The sequence below is a fragment of the Struthio camelus genome, chromosome W (assembly GCF_040807025.1).
Source record: "Struthio camelus isolate bStrCam1 chromosome W, bStrCam1.hap1, whole genome shotgun sequence".
NCBI classification, from domain to species: Eukaryota; Metazoa; Chordata; class Aves; order Struthioniformes; family Struthionidae; genus Struthio; species Struthio camelus.
Window position 1 is genome coordinate 1,890,316 of NC_090981.1, and position 17,445 is coordinate 1,907,760.

Genomic DNA, 17,445 nt, shown 5'->3' on the forward strand with positions numbered 1-17,445 from the left:
AATGAAGGAGTGTGAGAGAGAGCGAAGGGAGACATCAGAGAGCGAACGGGACATGAAAGAGAGCAGGGGGTGTAAGAGCGCGCGAAGGGGGGCGTGAGAGAGAAAACAAAAGAGGCGTGAGAGAGAGAGGAGGGGGCATAAGAGAGAGCGAAGGGGGACATGAGAGAGAGCAAAAGGAGGCGTGAGAGAGAAAGCACGGGGCGTGAGAGAGTGCGAAGTGGGCGTGAGAGAGCATGCAAAGAGGGGCATGAGAGAGATTGGGGACGCATGAGAGAGCAGGGGGCGAGAGAGTGAGAGAAGGTAGAGAGAGAAAAGGTGGAGAGAGAGGGAGAAGGAGGGTGTGAGAGAGAAAGAGAAGAGGAACGAGAGAGAATGGGAGCGTGAGGATGAGAGAGAGTGAGCAGGGGCGTGTGAGAGAGTGAGCAGAGGCGCGTGAGAGAGCGCAAGCAGAGTGGCGTGCGAGAGAGGGAGTGGGGTGCTTGAGAGAGAGAGCGAAGTGGGGGCATGAGAGAGAGGGCAAAGGGTGATGTGAGAGAGAGCACACCAAGGGGGCATGAGAGAGAGAGAGCAAGGTGTGTGAGAGAGAGAGTGAAGGGGGGGGCGTGAGAGAGCGCACGCAAAGGGAGGGCCTCAGAGAGCAAGCATGAAGTGGGGCGTGAGACAGCAGGGTGGCATGAGAGAGAGAGAGAAAAGGGGTTGTGAGAGAGAGAGAGAGCACCAAGGGGGTGCGAGAGAGCAGACAAAGGGGGCGTGAGAGAGCGAGAGTGAAGGGGGGGCGTGAGAGACAGCAGAGGGGCGTGAGAGAGAGAGATAGGGGGCATGAGGGGGGAGAGCAGGGTGGAGAGAGGGAAATCAGGGGGTGAGAGAGAGAGAGCAGGGGTGCGAGAGAAAGAGACGGTGGTGAGATAGAGAGAAGGAGGACGTGAGAGAGAGAAGAGGGGCAAGAGAGATAAGGGGAGCATGAGAGAGAGAGCAGGGGTGAGTGAGATAGCGAGCAGGAGATGTGAGAGAGTGCAAGCAGAGTGGTGTGCGAGAGAGGGAGCAGGGGTGCTTGAGAGAGAGAGCGCGAAGTGGTGGCGTGAGAGAGAGGGCAAAGGGTGGCGTGAGAGAGAGAGAGAGAGAGAGTGAAGGGGGGGGCGTGAGAGAGAGTGCATCAACGGGGCATGATAGAGAGAAAGCCAGCAGAAGCATGAGAGAGAGAGGGTGAAGGGGGAGTGAGAGAGAGAGAAAGCGAAGGGGGGGCATGAGAGAAAGCATGAGCAGGGGTTCCTGAGAGAGAGAGCATGAAGAGGGGCGTGAGAGAGAGGGAGAGCCAAGGGGGACGTGAGAGAGCAAGAGCGAGGGGGGGGGGCCTCAGAGAGAATGAGCATGAAGTGGGGCATGAGAGAGAGACAGCAGGGGACCATGAGAGAGACAGAGAGATAAGGGGGGGGGGCATGAGAGAGAGCAAGGGAGCAGGGTGGCGAGAGAAAGAGAGAGTGGGAGTGCAAAAGAGATAGATAGAGAGAGCAGGGGGGTGAGAGAGGGGGCAGGGGCTGAGAGAGAGAAGAGGGTGGGAGAGAGAGAGATCGGGGGTGACAGAGAGAGAGAGAAAGGGGGTGACAGAGAGAGAGAGAGCAGAGGGACGTGAGAGAGAGTGAGAAGGGGGGGCGAGAGAGGGAGAAGGTGGAGAGAGAGAGGAGGGCGTGAGAGAACACGAGCAGAGTGCCGTGAGAGAGAGAGATCGGGTGAAAGAGAGCACGAGGCGAGAGAGAGCGCGAAGGGGGCAAGAGAGAGGAAGTGAAGGGGGGGCCTGAGAGAGAGATCAAAGGGGGGCATGGGAGAGAGGGCGAAGGGCGGCGTGAGAGAGAGTGCACGTAGGGGGGCATGGCAGAAAGAGAGAGCAGGGGGGTGAGAGAGAGAGAGAGAGAGAACGAGGCATGAAAGAGAGAGATGGAAGGGGTGTGAGAGAGTGAAGGGGGTGTGAGGGGGGAGCAGGGTGGCAAGAGAGAGAGAGCAGGGGTGCGAGAAAAACAGAGGACGTGGGAACGAGAGAGAGAGCAGGGGGCGATAGAGAGAGAGAAGGCGGCGAGAGAGAGAGAGAAAAGGGGAAATGAGAGAGCGAGCGAAGGGGAGCATGAGAGTGCGAAGGGGGCATGAGCGAGCACAAAGGGAGGCGAGAGAGAGGGGGGGGCGGTGAGTGAGCAGGGGGGTGTGAGAGTGCGCGAGCAGAGTGACATGAGAGAGAATGAGCAGGGGTGCGTGAGAGAGAGAACAGGGGGGTTGTGAGACAGAACGCAAAGAGGAGCATGACAGTGAAGGGGAGCATGAGAGAAAGTGAAGGGGGGGTGTGAGAGAGAGCAAAGGGGGCAAAAGAGAGAGAGCACAAAGGGGAGCGTGAGAGAGAGTGAGGGGGGGCATGAGAGACAGAGAAAGCAAAGGGGAGCATGAGAGACAGAAAGGGCGTGAGAGAGAGTGAAGGGGGCATGAGAGAGAGGGCGAAGGGCGGCGTGAGAGAGAGCGCCCAAAGGGTGGCATGAGAAAGACAGAGAGCAGGGGGGTGTGAGAGAGAGTGAAGGGGGACGTGAGAGAGAGTGAAGGGAGCGTGAGAGAGAGAGAGCAAGGGGCATGAGAGAGAGAATGGGGGGGCATAAGAGAGCGCATGCGAAGTGGGGCCTCAGAGAGAGCAAACATGAAGTGGGACATGAGACAGCAGGGTGGCATGAGAGAGAGAGAGAGAGAAAAGGGGCATGAGAGAGAGGGAAGGGCGGTGTGAGAGCGAGCGAGAAAGCAGGGAGGCATGAGGGAGAGTGGGGGGGCATGAGAGAGAAAGAGAGAGCAGGGAGTCATGAGAGAGAGAGAGAGAGAGAGAGAAGGGGGCATGAGAGAAAGAGAGCAAGCCAAGGGGACGTGAGAGAGCAGACTAAGGGGGTTGTGAGAGACGGAGAGCGAAGAGGGGCATGAGAGAGAGCGAGCATGAAGTGAGGCATGAGAGAGAGACAGCAGGGTGACATGAGAGAGAGCAGAGCAGGGGTGCGAGAGAGAGAGAGAGAGAGAGAGCAGGGGTGCGATAGAGAGAGAGAGAGCAGGGGTGCGATAGAGAGAGAGAGAGAAGGTGGCAAGATAGAGAGAGAAGGAGGGCGTGCGAGAGAGAAAGAGAAGAGGGGCGCGAGAGAGAAGGGGAGCGTGAGAGAGAGAGAGAGCGAGCGAGCAGGGGAGTGTGAGAGAGTGCAAGCAGAGTGGCATGCGAGAGAGGGAGCAGGGGTGCTTGAGAGAGAGAGAGCGAAGTGGGGGCATGAGAGAGCGTGTGCGAAGGGGAGGGCGTGAGAGAGTGTGCACGAACCCCTAACTGTGGTTGAATTCATGGACGACTTGGGCACGCATGCTGCATATGTCCTAAGTTCTCACAATAATAACATTCCCAAGAACCTAACCCAGATGTGGAAGTTAATGGAATTTCCCCTTCCTCCCCTCATGACTCCTCGTCCTGCTGCCATCCCATGCATCCACCATCCAGGAAAAGATCCACGACATTGTCCTCTAAAAAAACCCAGTTCTGCACTCACAGGGAGTAGCTCCTCGCATGACTGCAGCCAGAATTGTCACTTCTTTCTTTTTTTAATTTATGTTTTTCCTCTAATTTCTTAGCATCACGCCCATTATATACAAAGGTTGCCAAGCGGACAATCTCATCTACAGTCTTTCTTGGCCAATCAGGCACATGTTTAGAAAAATATTTTTTTATTTCTATGGCAGCTTGATCAACATAAGCAGACACAACTAATGAGCTATTAGCTTCAGCTTCTGGGGCCACTCCACCCCCATACATCCGAATTTGCTTAAACAAACAAGACAGATATGCGGCTGGGTGTTCAGTAGGCTGTTGTTGACATTCCCTCACCCTTGACCAGTTTACTGGTCTAACACCTGCAAGCCTAATAGCTTCTTCCAATCCTCTCTGAGCCCGTCTAAGCTGCCTGTGATCTGCATCATTCAAATAATCCCACCCAGGAGCTATAGCAGGCCAGGGGGTATGAGCCTCAGGATCCCCTCCCTGTTCCGCCCAATGTCAATTGGCATCTAAAATCGCATGTTTCTCATCTAGTGTAAACAGAGTGTCTACTAACGTCTGTACATCTCTCCAGGTAGGGTCGTATGCCTGAAATATGCCTTTCACAATTTGGACAACCTTCTCAGGATCCTCCCGCAAATGAGGGGTCTGTTGCTCCCACATAATCAAATCTTGGGGTTCCCAGGGTCTATAAATTCGAGCAGTAAAGACTTGGGGTACTCCTGCTCCTCCCTCTTGCAGGGGACCAGTTATTGGGACTACCCGTAAGGGGGCTTGTATTATTTCAGCATTCACAGTTGGTAATGGGAGTGCAGGGTACAATGGGGAAGCAGCCCCTCCTTCATCATTATTTTTCCCTTCCTCACATTCTTCATAACTTGCATTCTCATTCACCTTTCTAATCTTATTATCATTCCCATTGCCATTATCATTACTACCATGCACTGACTGTCTGCTACTTTCTGTATGTATCATCATCATCGTTCGGACTGTGCTATCCTTCTGGCGTTCATATGCCCAGTTGTCCCACACATACCAGTAATCCATTTGACCAGGATAACGATACTCAAGACGGTGCCGTGAGAAAGTTAATACTTGCGAATTAAAACTACCACTCGCAGCCAGCGTTTGGCTGCATTACCATCACGAGTAATAAAAGTCTAGTCCTCCTGGCATGAAGTTATTAATCGTCGCAATGACATACCTACAATTCCTGGAATATGTATGTTTCCAATTAGTAATAATTTCTGCTAAGGGTGTCCCCTTTGGGGCACTTAATCCAGTTCCCATTTTTCTTTCTCTTTTCTTCTCCTCTCCCACTCCAACCTAATTGTAAAAGCTTATAGGAATATAGAAAAGATAGTACTCACCCAGTCTCGGGAAGTCTCCACAGAAGGTGTTTTATCCGTGGGGCAAAATTCAAATTCAAATTTCTTTTTTTCCTTTTTCAAGGGACTTGAACCCCAAATAAAATACTTAGTGGTGGAAATTTAGTATCCCTGGATCTGTGCGACCCCGAGGAGCAATTCGTAAGATGAACTCACCCATATGCCGTCAGCAGTTGCTCCACAGTCACACCAAGCAGAGAAGGCTCAGTCCCATCTGGGTTGCCAAACTGTTATAAACGTCCCCAGGCATTCACCACTAAGTCAGAGTCAGACTCTTATATGATTGTTTATTTCAGCTCGAGCTGGGTGCCTCTGAAGAGGGACCCAGAACAAAGAAATTATAGGATAATTATACTCCTTACAGTCTTATTTCCCCGCCTACCAGTGACAGTCTCTTCCAATCTTCTTTACTGAGTCAGTGGTCTCTATCCTTTCGATTGGCTCATGTCTACATCCCAAGACAGTTGCTATGTTCCTGCTTCACAGTGCCTTATCTTATCCGGAGGTTAACCTATACCTCTGTCCATTGCGTTCTGTATCTTTGAGGGCTGATTCTAGCTGGTTCTGCAGTTGTTCTGTCAGCAGTATCCCACAGGTTTGGTTAAAGTTCAAGCTTAGGCTTGCAGGCTTCACTACTCCAAGCACTGATGCTAAGTTTAATCAAGGTTATGCCAATGGAAATAACAGTAGTTTTCTTACAGAGAGAGAGAAGGAGGTGTGAGAGAGAGAGGAGGGGTGTGTGAGAGAGAGAGGAGGGGTGTGTGAGAGAGAGAGTGCAAAGGGCAGTGGGAGAGAGACAGCAGGGGGCGAGAGAGAGAGAAGGTGGAGAGAGAGAGAGAAGGAGGGTGCGAGAGAAAGAGAAGAGCAGCGAGAGAGAGAGAAGGAGAGCATGAGAGCGCGCGAGCAGAGTGACGTGAGAGAGAGAGAGAGCAGGGGTGCATGAGAGAGTGAGAAGGGGGGCGTGAGAGAGAGAGAAAGGGGGTGTGAGAGAGACAGCGAAGGGGGACGAGAGAGAGAGATGGAAGGGAGGTGTGACAGAGCAAAGGGGGCATGAGAAAGAGTGCATGAAGATGGACATGAGAGAGCGCGCAAAGAGGGGTGTGAGAGAGAGAGCATGGGGCATGAGAGAGAGTGAGAGCGAGAAGGGGCGAGGGAGAGAGAGCAGGAGGACATGAGAGAGAGAGAAAGGAGAGTGAAAGAGAGAAAGGGGGCGCAAGAGAGAGAGAAGGAGGCCTGAGAGGGGGGTGTGCGAGAGAGAGAAAGAAGGGGGCATGAGAGAGAGAGAGAGAAAGGGGGCACAAGAGAGAGAGAGAAGGGCGGCGTGAGAGAGAGAGAGAGAGAGAAAGGGGGTGTGAGAGAGAGCACCCGAAGGGGAGAGAGAACAAGAGAGAAAGAGAGCAGGAGTGCGAGAGAGAGAAAGCAAAGGGATGCCTTAGAGAGAGAGCGAAGGGGGGCATGAGAGAGAGACTTCGAGCAGGGGTGCCTGGGAGAGAGTGAGCGCGAAGGGGGGTGTGAGAGAGAGTGGAAGGCATGAGAGAGCGCGAAGCGGGTCATGAGAGAGAATGGCGGCATGAGGGGGAGAGAGCATAAAGGGCAGCGTGAGAGAAGGGGGGAGAGCCAAGGGGGTCATGAGAGAAAGATTGGGTGAAGGGGCGTGCGACAGTGGGCGAATGGGGGTGTGCTAGAGTGAGAGCGAAGGGGGGCCTGAGAGAGAGTGAACACAAAGGGGGGCGTGAGAGAGAGGGGGAGCAGGGCAGCAAGAGAGAGAGAGAAGGGGGCAAGAGAGAGAGAGAGAGAAAGGAGGGCGTGAGACAGAAAGAGAGAGAGATGGGTGGTGTGATAGAGTGCGCGAAGCGGGACATAAGAGAGAGCGCATGAAGGGTGGCGTGAGAGAGAGAGAAGGGGAGTGTGAGAGAGAGAAAGAGTACAAAGGGAGTGTGAGAGAGAGGGAGAGAAAGCAAAGGGGAGCGTGAGAGAGAGAGTGTGAGCAGGGGTGCCTGAGAGAGAGCACGCGCGAAGGGGGACGTGAGAGATAGAGTGGAGGGCGTGAGAGGGAGCGAAAGGTGGCATGAGAGAGAGGGTGAGCAGGGTGGTGAGAGAGAGAGAGAGAGTAGGGGGCAAGAGAGAGCGAAAAGGGGGCGTGAGAGAGCGAAGAAGGGGTGAGAGAGAGCACGAAGAGGGGCATGAGCGAGAGAGCGAAGGGGGGCATGAGAGAGAGTGAAGGGGGCGTGAGAGAGAACGGGGGCACGAGAGAAAGAGAGCAGGGGGAGTGAGAGAGAGCGAGCAGGGGAGTGTAAGAGCGAGAGCAGGGGTGCTTGAGAGAGAGAGAGTGAAGAGGGGGCGTGAGAGAGAGAGAGCGTGAAGGAGGCAGGAGAGAGGGAGAGAAAGAGAAAGAGGGTGCGCAAGAGAGTGCACGAGCAGAAATGCCTGAGAGAGAGAGAAGAGAGAGAAGGGGTGCGTGTGAGAGAGAGAGAGAGAGAGAGAGGAGGGGGCCATGAGAGAGAGGAGGGGGGCCGTGAGAGAGCGAGCGGGGGGGGGGGGGCCGTGAGAGAGCGCGAGCAGAGTGGTGTGAGAGAGAATGAGCAGGGTTGCGTGAGAGAGAGTGCAGGGGGGCATGAGAGTGAGAAAAGGGGGCGTGAGAGAGAACGTGTGAAGGGGGCGTTAGAGGGAGCACAGAGGGGGTCATGAGAGACAGAGCGCAAAGGGGGGGTGTTACAGAGAGCGCAAAGGGGGACGTGAGAGAGAGAGACCAAAAAGGGGGGGGGCGTGAGAAAGAGGGCGAAGGGCAGCGTGAGAGAGAGCGAAGGAGGGGCGTGAGAGAGAGAGAGATGGGGTTGAGAAAGAGAGTGAGAAGGAGGCGTGAGAGAGAGTGAAGGGGATGTGAGAGAGAGAGCGTGAAAAGGGGCGTGAGAGAGCATGGGAAGGGGGTGTGAGAGAGAGTGCTCCAAGGGGGGCATGAGAGAGAGCGCAAAAAGGGGAGTGTGAGAGCGCGCGTGAAGGGAGTCGTCAGAGAGAGAGAGGAAAGGGGGTGTTTGAGAGACAGCGAAAGGGAGCATGAGAGTGAGAGTGAAGGGGGCCTTAGAGTGCAAAGGTGGGGTGAGAGAGAGAGAGGGTGCAAAGGGGGGGCATTAGAGGGAGAGTGCAAAGGGGGACATGAGAAAGAGCTCAAATAGGGGTATGAGAGAGAGGGTGAAGGGCGTGAGAGAGAGAGAGCGGAGGGCATGAGAGGGAGCGAAGGCGGATATGAGAGAGATAGAAGGGGGCGTGAGAGAGCAAGAGTGAAGTGGGGCATGAGAGAGGGGGGAGCAGGGTGGCGAGAGAGAGCAGGGGGCATGAGAGAGAAAAAGGGGTGGTGAGAGAGATAGAAGGGGGCATGAGAGAGAGAGAGAAAAGGGGCATGATATAGTGAGAGAAGGGGAGCATGAAAGAGAGAAAAGGGGGTGGTGAGAGAGAGCAAAGGGGATGTGAGACAGAGCAAAGGGGGCGTGAGAGTGTGTGAAGGGGGGCATGAGAGGGAGTGCTCGAAGGGGGCGTGAGAAAGCAAGCAGGGGCACGCACACGTGTGCAAGAGAGAGAAGGGGTGCGAGAGAGAGAGAGAGGAGGGGGTGTGAGAGAGCAAGCATGGGGGTGTAAGAGTGGGCGAGCAGAGTGACGTGAGAGAATGAGCAGAGGTGCATGAGAGAGAGCAGGGGGATGAGAGAGAGCAAAGGGGGCATGAGAGAATGTGCGAAGGCGGCATGAGAGAGAGTGCAGGGGGCATGAGAGAGTGAAGGGGTGAGAGAGAGCGAAAGAGAGCATGAGAGAGAGCGAGGGAGCGTGAGAGAGCAAGAAGGGAGGCAAGAGAGAGAAAAGGGGGCATGAGAGAGCAAAGGGGGGGTGATAGAGAGCACGAAGAGGGGCATGAGAGCGTGAAGGGGAGTGTAAGAGAGAGTGAAGGGGGCATGAGAGAGTGCAAAGGAGGGCGTGAGAGATGGAATGTGAGAGAGAGAGCAGGGGGGCATGAGAGTGAGAACAGAGTATGAGAGAGAAAGAGTGATGGGGACATGAGAAAGAGCAAAGGGGGCGTGAGAGGGAAGGGGGCATGAGAGAGAAAGAGAGAGCGGGGGGGGCGTGAGATTGAGAGCAGGGGGCATGAGAGAGAGAGGGAAAGGGAGCATGAGAGAGAGAGAGGGAAAGGGGGCGTAGAAGAGAGGAAGGGAGCAGGGGGCATGAAAGAGAGCAAGCAGGGGGGCATGAGAGAGTGAAAGGGGGCGTGAGAGAGAGCGCATGTGAAAAGGGGTGTGAGAGAGCGTGTGAAGGGGCACGTGAGAGGGAGTGCTCAAAGGGGGGTGTGAGAGGGAGAGAGCACGATGGGGGGGAGAAAGAGGGAGAGAAAGAGAAGGGGAGCGAGAGAGTGCGCGAGCAGGGATGCCTGAGAGAGAGTGAGCAAATGGGGATGTAACAGAGCAAGAATGAAGGGTGGCCTGAGAGAGAGCAAAGGGGGGCATGAGAGAGAATGGTGGCGTGAGAGAGAGAGAGCGTGAAGAGTGGCGTGGGGGAGGGAGAGCCAAGGGGGTCGTGAGAGAGAGATTGAGTGAAGGGAGGCATGAGAGAGCATGAAGATGAAGGGGGGCGTGAGAGAGAGGGGGGAGCAGGGCGGCGAGAGAGAGAAAGAGAGAGAGATGGGTGGCATAAGAGAGAGTGCATAAAGGGAGGTGTGAGAGAGAGAGAAGGGGGGCGTCAGAGAGAGAGAGCGAAGGGGGACCATGAGAAAGAGAGAGAGCACAAAGGGGGGTGTGAGAGAGAGGGAGAGAAAGTGAAGGGGAGCGTGAGAGAGAGAGCACGAGCAAGGGTTCCTGAGAGAGAGAGAGAGCACAAAGGGGGGTGTGAGAGAGAGGGGGGAGCAGGGTGGCGAGAGAGAGAGATAGAGTAGGGGGCAAGAGAGAGAGAAAAGAGGAGTATGAGAGAGAGAGAGAAGGGGTGCGTGAGAGACAGAACAGTGGAGTGTGATAGAGAGAGGAAGAGCAGGGGGGCGTGAGAGAGCGAGCACAAGGTGGGGGCATGAGAGAGAGAGCAAAAGGGGATGAGACAGAGAGAAAGCGAAGGGGGGTGTGAGAGAGAGAGAGAGAGCAAAGGGGGCGTGAGAGAGCGCACATGAAGGGGGATGTGTGAGAGAGAGAGCACAAAGGGGTCATGAGTGAGAGAGTGCAGGGGGGGGAATGAGAGAGAGAGCGCGCAAAGGGTGCTGTGAGAGAGAAAGGACGCAAAGGGGTGCATGAGAGAGAGAGCAAAGGGCAGCGTGAGAGAGAGCGCACCAAGGGAGGTGAGAGAGAGTGTGAAGGGGGGCCTGAGAGAGATACAGCATGACTAGAAGAGAGTGAGAGAGAGAGTACGAAGGAGGACATGAGAGAGAGAAGTGAGTCGTGAGGGGGGGCATGAGAGAGAAAGAAGGAAGGGGGCATGAGAGAGAGCGAAGGGGGGGTGTGAGAGAGAGAGCATGTGAAAAGGGGCATGAGGTAGCACGTGAAGGGGAGGCGTGGGAGAGAGCGCACAAAGGAGAGCATGAGAGAGAGAGAGAGAGCAGGGGCACATCAGAGAGAGAGCACAAAGGGGGGAGTGAGAGAGAGAGAGCGAATGAGGGCATGAGAGAGCGAAGGGGATGTGAGAGAGAGAAGGGCAGCATTAGAGAGCGAAGGGCAATGTGAAAGAGCACGAAGGGGGGCATGAAAGAGAGAGAGCAGGGGGCCTAAGAGAGAGAGCGAAGGGGGCATGAGAGAGAGAGAGAGAGAAAGGGGGCATGAGAGAGAGCGTGCGCGAAGCGGGTGTGAGAGAGCATGCAAAGAGGGGCGTGAGAGAAAGAGCAGAGGGCGAGAGAGTGAGAGGAGGTAGAGAGAGAGAAGGTGGAGAGAGAGGGAGAAGGAGGGCATGAGAGAGAGAGGGAGAGCCAAGGGGGAGTGAGAGAAATGGCAAAGGGGGGCGTGAGAGAGCGAGAGAGATGGGGGGGCCTCAGAGAGAGTGAGCATGAAGGGGGCATGAGAGAGAGAGAAATGAAGTGTGTGTGAGAGAGAGGGGGGAGCAGGGATGTGAGAGACAGAGGAGCTAGCAGGGAGCATGAGAGAGAGAGATAAGAGGGGCACGAGAGAGATAAGGGGGCAAGAGAGAGAGCAGGGGGGTGTGAGAGAGAGTGAGAAGGGGGTGAGAGAGAAAGAGAGTGAAGGAACGCGTGAGAGGAGGGGGCGTGATAGAGCAGGAGAGAAGGAAGGTGTGAGAGTACACGCAGAGGGTGAGAAAGTGCAAGCAGAGTGGTGTGAGAGCGAGAACAGGGGTGATTGAGAGAGAGAGAGAGAGCGAAGGGGGGCATGAGAGAGCAGGAAGGGGGGCGTGAGAGAGAGAGCACGAAGGAGGGCATGAGAGAGAGAAAGCGAAGGGAAGCATGAGGGCAAAAAGGGCGTGAGAGACTAGGGGGGGCATGAGAGAGAATATGAGGTGTGAGAGAGCGTGCGAAAGGGGCGTGCAAGAGAGAGCAGGAGCACGTGAGAGAGCGAGAAGGCAGGCGAGAGAAAGAGAGAAGGGGTGCATGAGACAGTGAAGGGGACGTGAGAGAGGGAGTGAAGGAGGGCGTGAGAAAGTGCGTGAGCAGAGTGGCATGAGAGAGAATGAGCAGGGGTGCGTGAGAGTGAGAAAAGGGGGCATGAGAGAGAGACAGAGAAGGGGGGCGTGAGAGAGAGCACGAAGGGGAGCGTGAGAGAGAAAGCGAAGGGGAGCATGAGAGAGAGAGCAAAGGGGGCATGAGAGGGGGTGAGAAGGGGGCATGAGAGAGAGAGAGAGAGCGAAGCGGGCCGTGAGAGCAAAAGGGGACATGTGAGAGAGAGAGCGAAAGGGAGCATGAAAGTGAGATGAAGGGGGTTTTAGAGAGACAGTACGAAGGTGGGGTGAGAGAGAGTGCAGAGGGGGGGTGTTAGAGAGAGAGCGTGAAGGGGGACATGAGAGAGAGCGAAGGGGGGGTGTGAGAGTGAGTGAATGGGGGGCATGAGAGAGAGAGAGAACAAAGGGGAGCGTGAGAGAGAGAGAGAGAAAGGAGCATGAGAGAGCGAGAAGGGAGGCGAGAGAGAGAGAAGGGGGGTGTGAGAGAGCGAGCACGTGGCGTGAGAGAGAGAAGGGGGGTGTGAGAGAGCGAGCAGGGGGCGTGAGAGTGCGTGAGCAGAGTGGCGTGAGAGAGAATGAGCAGGGGTGCATGAGAGAGAGAGCGAAGGGCAGCGTGAGAGAGAAAAAGAGAGAGAAAGGTGGCATGAGAGAGGGAGCATGCAAAGGGCGGCCTGAGAGGGTGAGAGTGAGCAGGAGGTGCGAGGGAGAGAGAGCACGCAAGGGGGGAGTCATAAGAGAGAGAGACTTGGCGAAGAGAGGCATGAGAGAGCGGGCGAATGGGGACATGAGAGAGAGAGAGAAGGGGGGCCTGAGAGAGAGCGAGCATGAGGGGGGGCATGAGAGAGAGAGATGAACGGGATGTAAGAGAGAGAGAGGGAGCAGGGGTGCGAGTTAGAGAGCAAGGTGGCAAGAGAGAGAGAAGGGGGAGATGAGAGAGAGAGAGAGAAGGGAGGCATGAGAGTAAAAGAGGAGAGGGGCAAGAGAGAGAGAGGGGCAGCAAGTAGGGGGGCAAGAGAGAAAGAGAGAGAGCAGGGGGCATGAGAGAGAGATAAGGGGGCGTGAGAGAGAGATAAGGGGGCAAGAGAGATGGCGAGCAGGGTGTGTGAGAGAGAGAGGAGAGGGGCATGAGAGAGAGCGCAAGTAGGGGGGCATGAGGGAGAGTGAGCAGAGTGGCGTGAGAGAGAGAGAACAGGGGTCGTGAAAAGAGAGCGAAGGCGGGCGCAAGAGAGAGAGCAAAGGGAGGCCTTAGAGAGCACACGAAGGGGGACGTGAGAGAGAGAGCACGAAGGGGTCATGGGAGAGAGGGAGAGAAAGCGAAGTGGAGCATAAGAGAGAGAGCGCGAACAGGGGTGCCTGAGAGAGAGAGAGCGAGAAGGGGGGCGTGAGCGAGAGAAATAAGGAGGTGAGAGAGAGAGAGAGAAGGAGGTGAGAGAGAGAGAGTAGGGAGGTGTGAGAGAGAGCGAGAAGGGGGCGAGAGAGAAAGAGAGAGAGAAGGGATGTGTGAGAGAGAGAGGAGGGGGCATGAGAGAAGGAGGGAGAGAAGGAGGGCAAGAAAATGCGAGCAGGAGGCATGAGAGCGTGAGCAGAGTAGCGTGAGAAAGAGCAGGGGTGATTGAGAGAGAGAGGAGGAGGGCATGAGAGAGCGAGCGTGAAGGGGGGCATGAGAGAAACAGTGAAGGGGGAGTGAGTGAGAGAGAGCGAGCAGGGGGGCAGGAGAGAGAGAGAGAGAAGTGGGCGTGAGGGAGAGCGAGAAGGGAGTGTGAGACAGAGCGAAGGGGGCATGAGAGAGAGAGTAAAGGGGGTGAGAGAGAGCATGAGAGTGCACAAAGGGGGCGTGAGAGAGAGAGGGAGAGAAAGAGAAGGGGGCGAGAGAGTAAGCTCGCGAGTAGGGAGGCCTGAGAGTGAGAGAGCGCAAGGGGGGGCGTGAGAGAGAGAGTGAAGGGGGGTGTGAGAGAGAAAGAGAGAGAGAAGAGGGTGTGTGAGAGAAAGAGAGAAGGGAGGCATGAGAGAGAGCACGCGAAGGGAGGCCTTAGAGAGAGAGTGAAGGGGGAGTGTGAGAGAGAGAGCGCACAAAGGGGGGTGTGAGAGAGATAGCAGAAGGTGTGAGAGGGAGAGAAGGGGGGCGTGAGAGAGCAGGCGAATGGGGGCGTGAGAGAGCGAGAGCGAAGGGGGGCATGAGAGAAAGGGGGGGAGCAGGGCAGTGAGAGAGAGAGAAAAGGGGAGGGAGAGAGAGAGAAAAGGGGAGCATGAGAGAGAGCGCGAAGGGAGGTGTGGGAGAGAGATCAGGGGGTATGAGCGAGAGATCAGGGGCGAGAGAGAAAGAGAGAGGAGGGGTGAGTGAGAGAGAGAGAAGGGAGGCATGAGAGAGATCAGGGGGCAAGAGAGATCAGGGCGTGAGGGAGAGACAAAGGGGGGCATGCGAGAGAGCGAGCGAGCAGGAAGGTGTGAGAGAGAGCCAAAGGGAGTGTGAGAGTGAGAGCAAGGAGGGTGTTAGAGAGAGTGCGAAGGTGGGGTGAGAGAGAGTGCAAAGGGGGTCGTTAGAGAGAGAGCACCAAGGAGGGTGAGAGAGAGAGAGAGCGAAGGGGGGTGTGAGAAAGAGTGCGAAGGGAGCATGAGAGACAGAGCGAGTAGAAGAGCGTAAAAGAGAGAGCGTGAATGGGGGCATTAGAGAGAGAGAAGTGAGTCATGAGAGAGAGGGGGCATGAGAGAGAGCGAAGGGGGCGTGAGAGAGAGAGAGCGTGTGAAAAGGGGCATGAGAGAGCATGTGAAGGGGGCGTGGGTGAGAGCACGTGAAGGAGAGCGTGAGAGAGAGAGGAGGGGGCATAAGAGTGAGCGCGAAGTGGGCGTGAGAGAGAGCGTGCAAAGAGGGGCATGAGAGAGATCAGGGGCGCGTGAGAGAGAGCAGGGGGTGAGAGAGTGTGAGAAGGTAGAGAGAGAAGGTGGAGAGAGGGAGAAGGAGGGCGTGAGCAAGAGAAGGAGAAGAGCAGGGGAGTGTGAGAGAGTGCGAGCAGAGTGGCATGAGAGAGAGCAGGGGTGTGTGAGAGAGAGTGAAGGGGGGCGTGAGAGAGAGGGAACGCGAAGGGGGGGCGTGAGAGAGCACGAGAGCGTGAAGTGGGCATGAGAGAAAGAGCGAAGGGGAGCGTGAGAGAGCGAGAGCGAAGGGGGGCCTCAGAGAGAGCAAACACGAAGTGGGGTGTGAGAGACAGCAGGATGTTGAGAGAGAGAGAAATCAGGGGGTGAGAGAGGGAACAGGGGTGCAAGAGAGAGAGATGATGGCGAGATAGAGAGATAAGGAGGGCATGAGAGAAAGAGAAGAGGGGTGAGAGAGAGAAGGGGAGCATGAGAGAGAGCTAGCAAGTAGGGGCACGTGAGAGCGAGCAGGGGCCGCGAGAGAGCACAAGCAGAGTGGGGTGAGAGAGAGAGAGTGAAGTGGTTGCATGAGAGAGAGGGCGAAGGGGGGCGTGAGAGAGAGAGCGTGAAAGGGGCTTGAGAGAGAGCGTGCGGGGGGGGCTTGAGAGAGGAGGAGCGCATGACAGAGCGAAGGGGGGTGTGCAAGAGTGAGAAGGGAGGTGAGAGAGAAAGAGAGAAGAGGTGCGTGAGAGAGAGATAAGGGGTGAGAGAGAGGGATCAGGGGGCAAAAGAGAGCGAGCATGGGGCAAGAGAGAGTGAAGAGGGGATGAGAGAGAGAGGGAGAGCCAAGGGGGGCGTGAGAGAGAGACTGAAGGGGGATGTGAGAGAGAGAGAGAGAAGGGGGTGTGAGAGAGAGAGAGGGAGTAGGGTGGCAAGAGAAAGAGAGGGGGGATGTAAAAGAGAGAGATAGAGAGAGCAGGGGGCGAGAGAGAGGGAGAGATCAGGGGGCAACAGAGAGAGAGAAAGGAGGCAAGAGAGAGAGCACACAAGCAGAGGGGCGTGAGAGAGCGAGAAGGGGGGCGTGAGAGAGAGAAGGGGGCGAGAGAGAGGGGGAAGGGTGACATGAGTAGGGGGCATGGCAGAGAGAGAGCAGGGGAATGAGAGAGAGAGAATGAGGTGTGAAAGAGATGGAAGGGAGCGTGGGGAGGAGCAGGGTGGTGAGAGAGAGAGAGCAGGGATGTGAGAGAGAGAAGGGGGTGAGAGAGACAGAGGTCAGGGGGCAATAGAGAGAGAGAGAAGGGGGTGAGAGAGAGAGAAAGGGGGAGTGTGAGAGAGCGAGAGGGCGTGAGAGAGAGAGAGAAGGGGCGTGAGAGAGAGAGAAGGGGCGTGAGAGATACATAAGGGAGTGAGAGAGATTGGGGGCGAGAGAGAAAGAGAGAGGAGGGGTGCATGAGAGAGAAGGGAGGTGTGAGAGAGATAAGAGGGCGAGAGAGATATCAGGGTGCGCAAGAGAGCGAAGGGGGCGTGAGGGAGACAACAGGGGTGACAGAAAGAGAGGAGGGGTGCGTGAGAGAGAGATAAGAGGGCGAGAGAGAGATCAGGGCGCGTGCGAAGGGGGCGTGAGGGAGACAGCAGGGGCGAGAGAGAAGGTGGAGAGAGAGAGGAGGAGGGCATGAGAGAGAGGAGAAGAGCAGCGAGAGAGGGAGAAGGAGAGCACGAGCAGAGTGGCGTGAGGGAGAGAGCAGGGGTGCGTGAGAGAGAACAAAGGGGGGTGTGAGAGAGAGAGAGCGAAAGGGGGTGTGAGAGAGAAAGAGTGCGCGAAGATGGACGTGAGAGAACGTGCAAAGAGGGGTGCAAGAAAGAGTGGGGGCGTGAGAGAGTGAGAGTGAGAAGGGGGTGGGGGAGAGAGAGAGCGCGAAGGGGGTGAGAGAGAGCACGAAGGGGGCGAGAGAGAGAGGGTCAAGGGGGGCGTGCAAGAGAGAGAGGAGTGGGCATGCGAGAGAGGAGGGAGTCATGCGAGAGGGAGAGAGAGGTGGAGTGTGTGAGAGAGGGAGAGGAGGGCGGCATGAGAGAGAACAAGAAGGGGCGTGAGAGAGAGCGAATGGGGCATGAGAGAGAATGAGGTGTGAAAGAGATGGAAGGGGGCATGAGAGAGCGAAGGGGGTGTGAGAGAGAGCGAATGGGGCATGAGAGAGAATGAGATGTGAAAGAGATGGAAGGGGGCATGAGAGAGCGAAGGGGGTGTAAGAGAGCGAAGGGGGTGTGAGAGTGCGCAAAGAGGGGCGTGAGAGAGAGCATGTGAAGAGGGGTGTGAGAGAGAGAGCGAAGGGTCGCATGAGAGAGAAAGAGAGAGAAGGGTGGCGTGAGAGGAAGCGAGAGAGCAGGGAGGCATGAGAGAGCAGGGGGCGTGAGAGAGAAAGAGAGAGAAGGGAGTTGAGAGAGAGAGCAGGGGGCGTAAGAGAGCGCAAAGGGGGCGAGAGACAGAGAGAGTGAAGGGGGTGTGCAAGAGAGAGAGAGAGCGAGAAGGGACCATGAGAGAGAGAGATTGGGGGCGAGAGAGAGCGCGAAAGGGACGAGAGAGAGATAAGTGGTGCGTGAGAGAGAGATATGGAAGGGGCGAGAGAGTGGACAAAGGGGGGTGCGAGAGCGTGGGCAAAAGGGGCCATGAGAGACAGAGAGTGAGCAGAAGCACGTGAGAGACAGAATAAGGGGGGCATGAGAGAGAGAGCGCAAAGGGGGGGTGTGAGAGAGAGAGAGAGCAAAGGGCGTGCGAGAGAGAACGCGAGAAGGGGGCATGAGAGAGAGATCGGGGCGAGTGAGCGAGAGAGCACGGGGTGAAAAAGCGCAAAGGGGGCAAGAGAGAGCGAAGGGGAGGCGTGCGAGAGAGAGAAGGGAGGCGTGAGAGAGAAAGAGAGAAGGGACTCGAGAGAGAGAGCGGGGGGGCGTGCAAGAGAGGAGGGGGCATGAAAGAGAGAAAGCGAAGGGGAGCGTCAGAGAGAGAGAGTGCAAAGGACAGCGTGAGAGAGAGAGTGC

The 17,445-nt window shown here is 56.2% G+C and overlaps 1 protein-coding gene across 2 annotated transcripts in view; it reads right to left on the reverse strand.

Annotated features, from left to right (window-relative positions):
* LOC138064271 (uncharacterized) overlaps nucleotides 1-5,425 on the reverse strand; it is a 49,783-nt gene extending 44,358 nt beyond the window's left edge. Inside the window, exon 1 of one of the 2 annotated variants that reach the window (XR_011137543.1) lies at nucleotides 5,095-5,264. The gene's annotated coding sequence lies outside the window, so the exon portion shown is untranslated. Of the gene's footprint in view, nucleotides 1-5,094 lie in introns of both variants that reach the window. The other variant, XM_068926006.1, reaches the window with a different exon arrangement.
* Nucleotides 5,426-17,445: the final 12,020 nt, after the last annotated feature.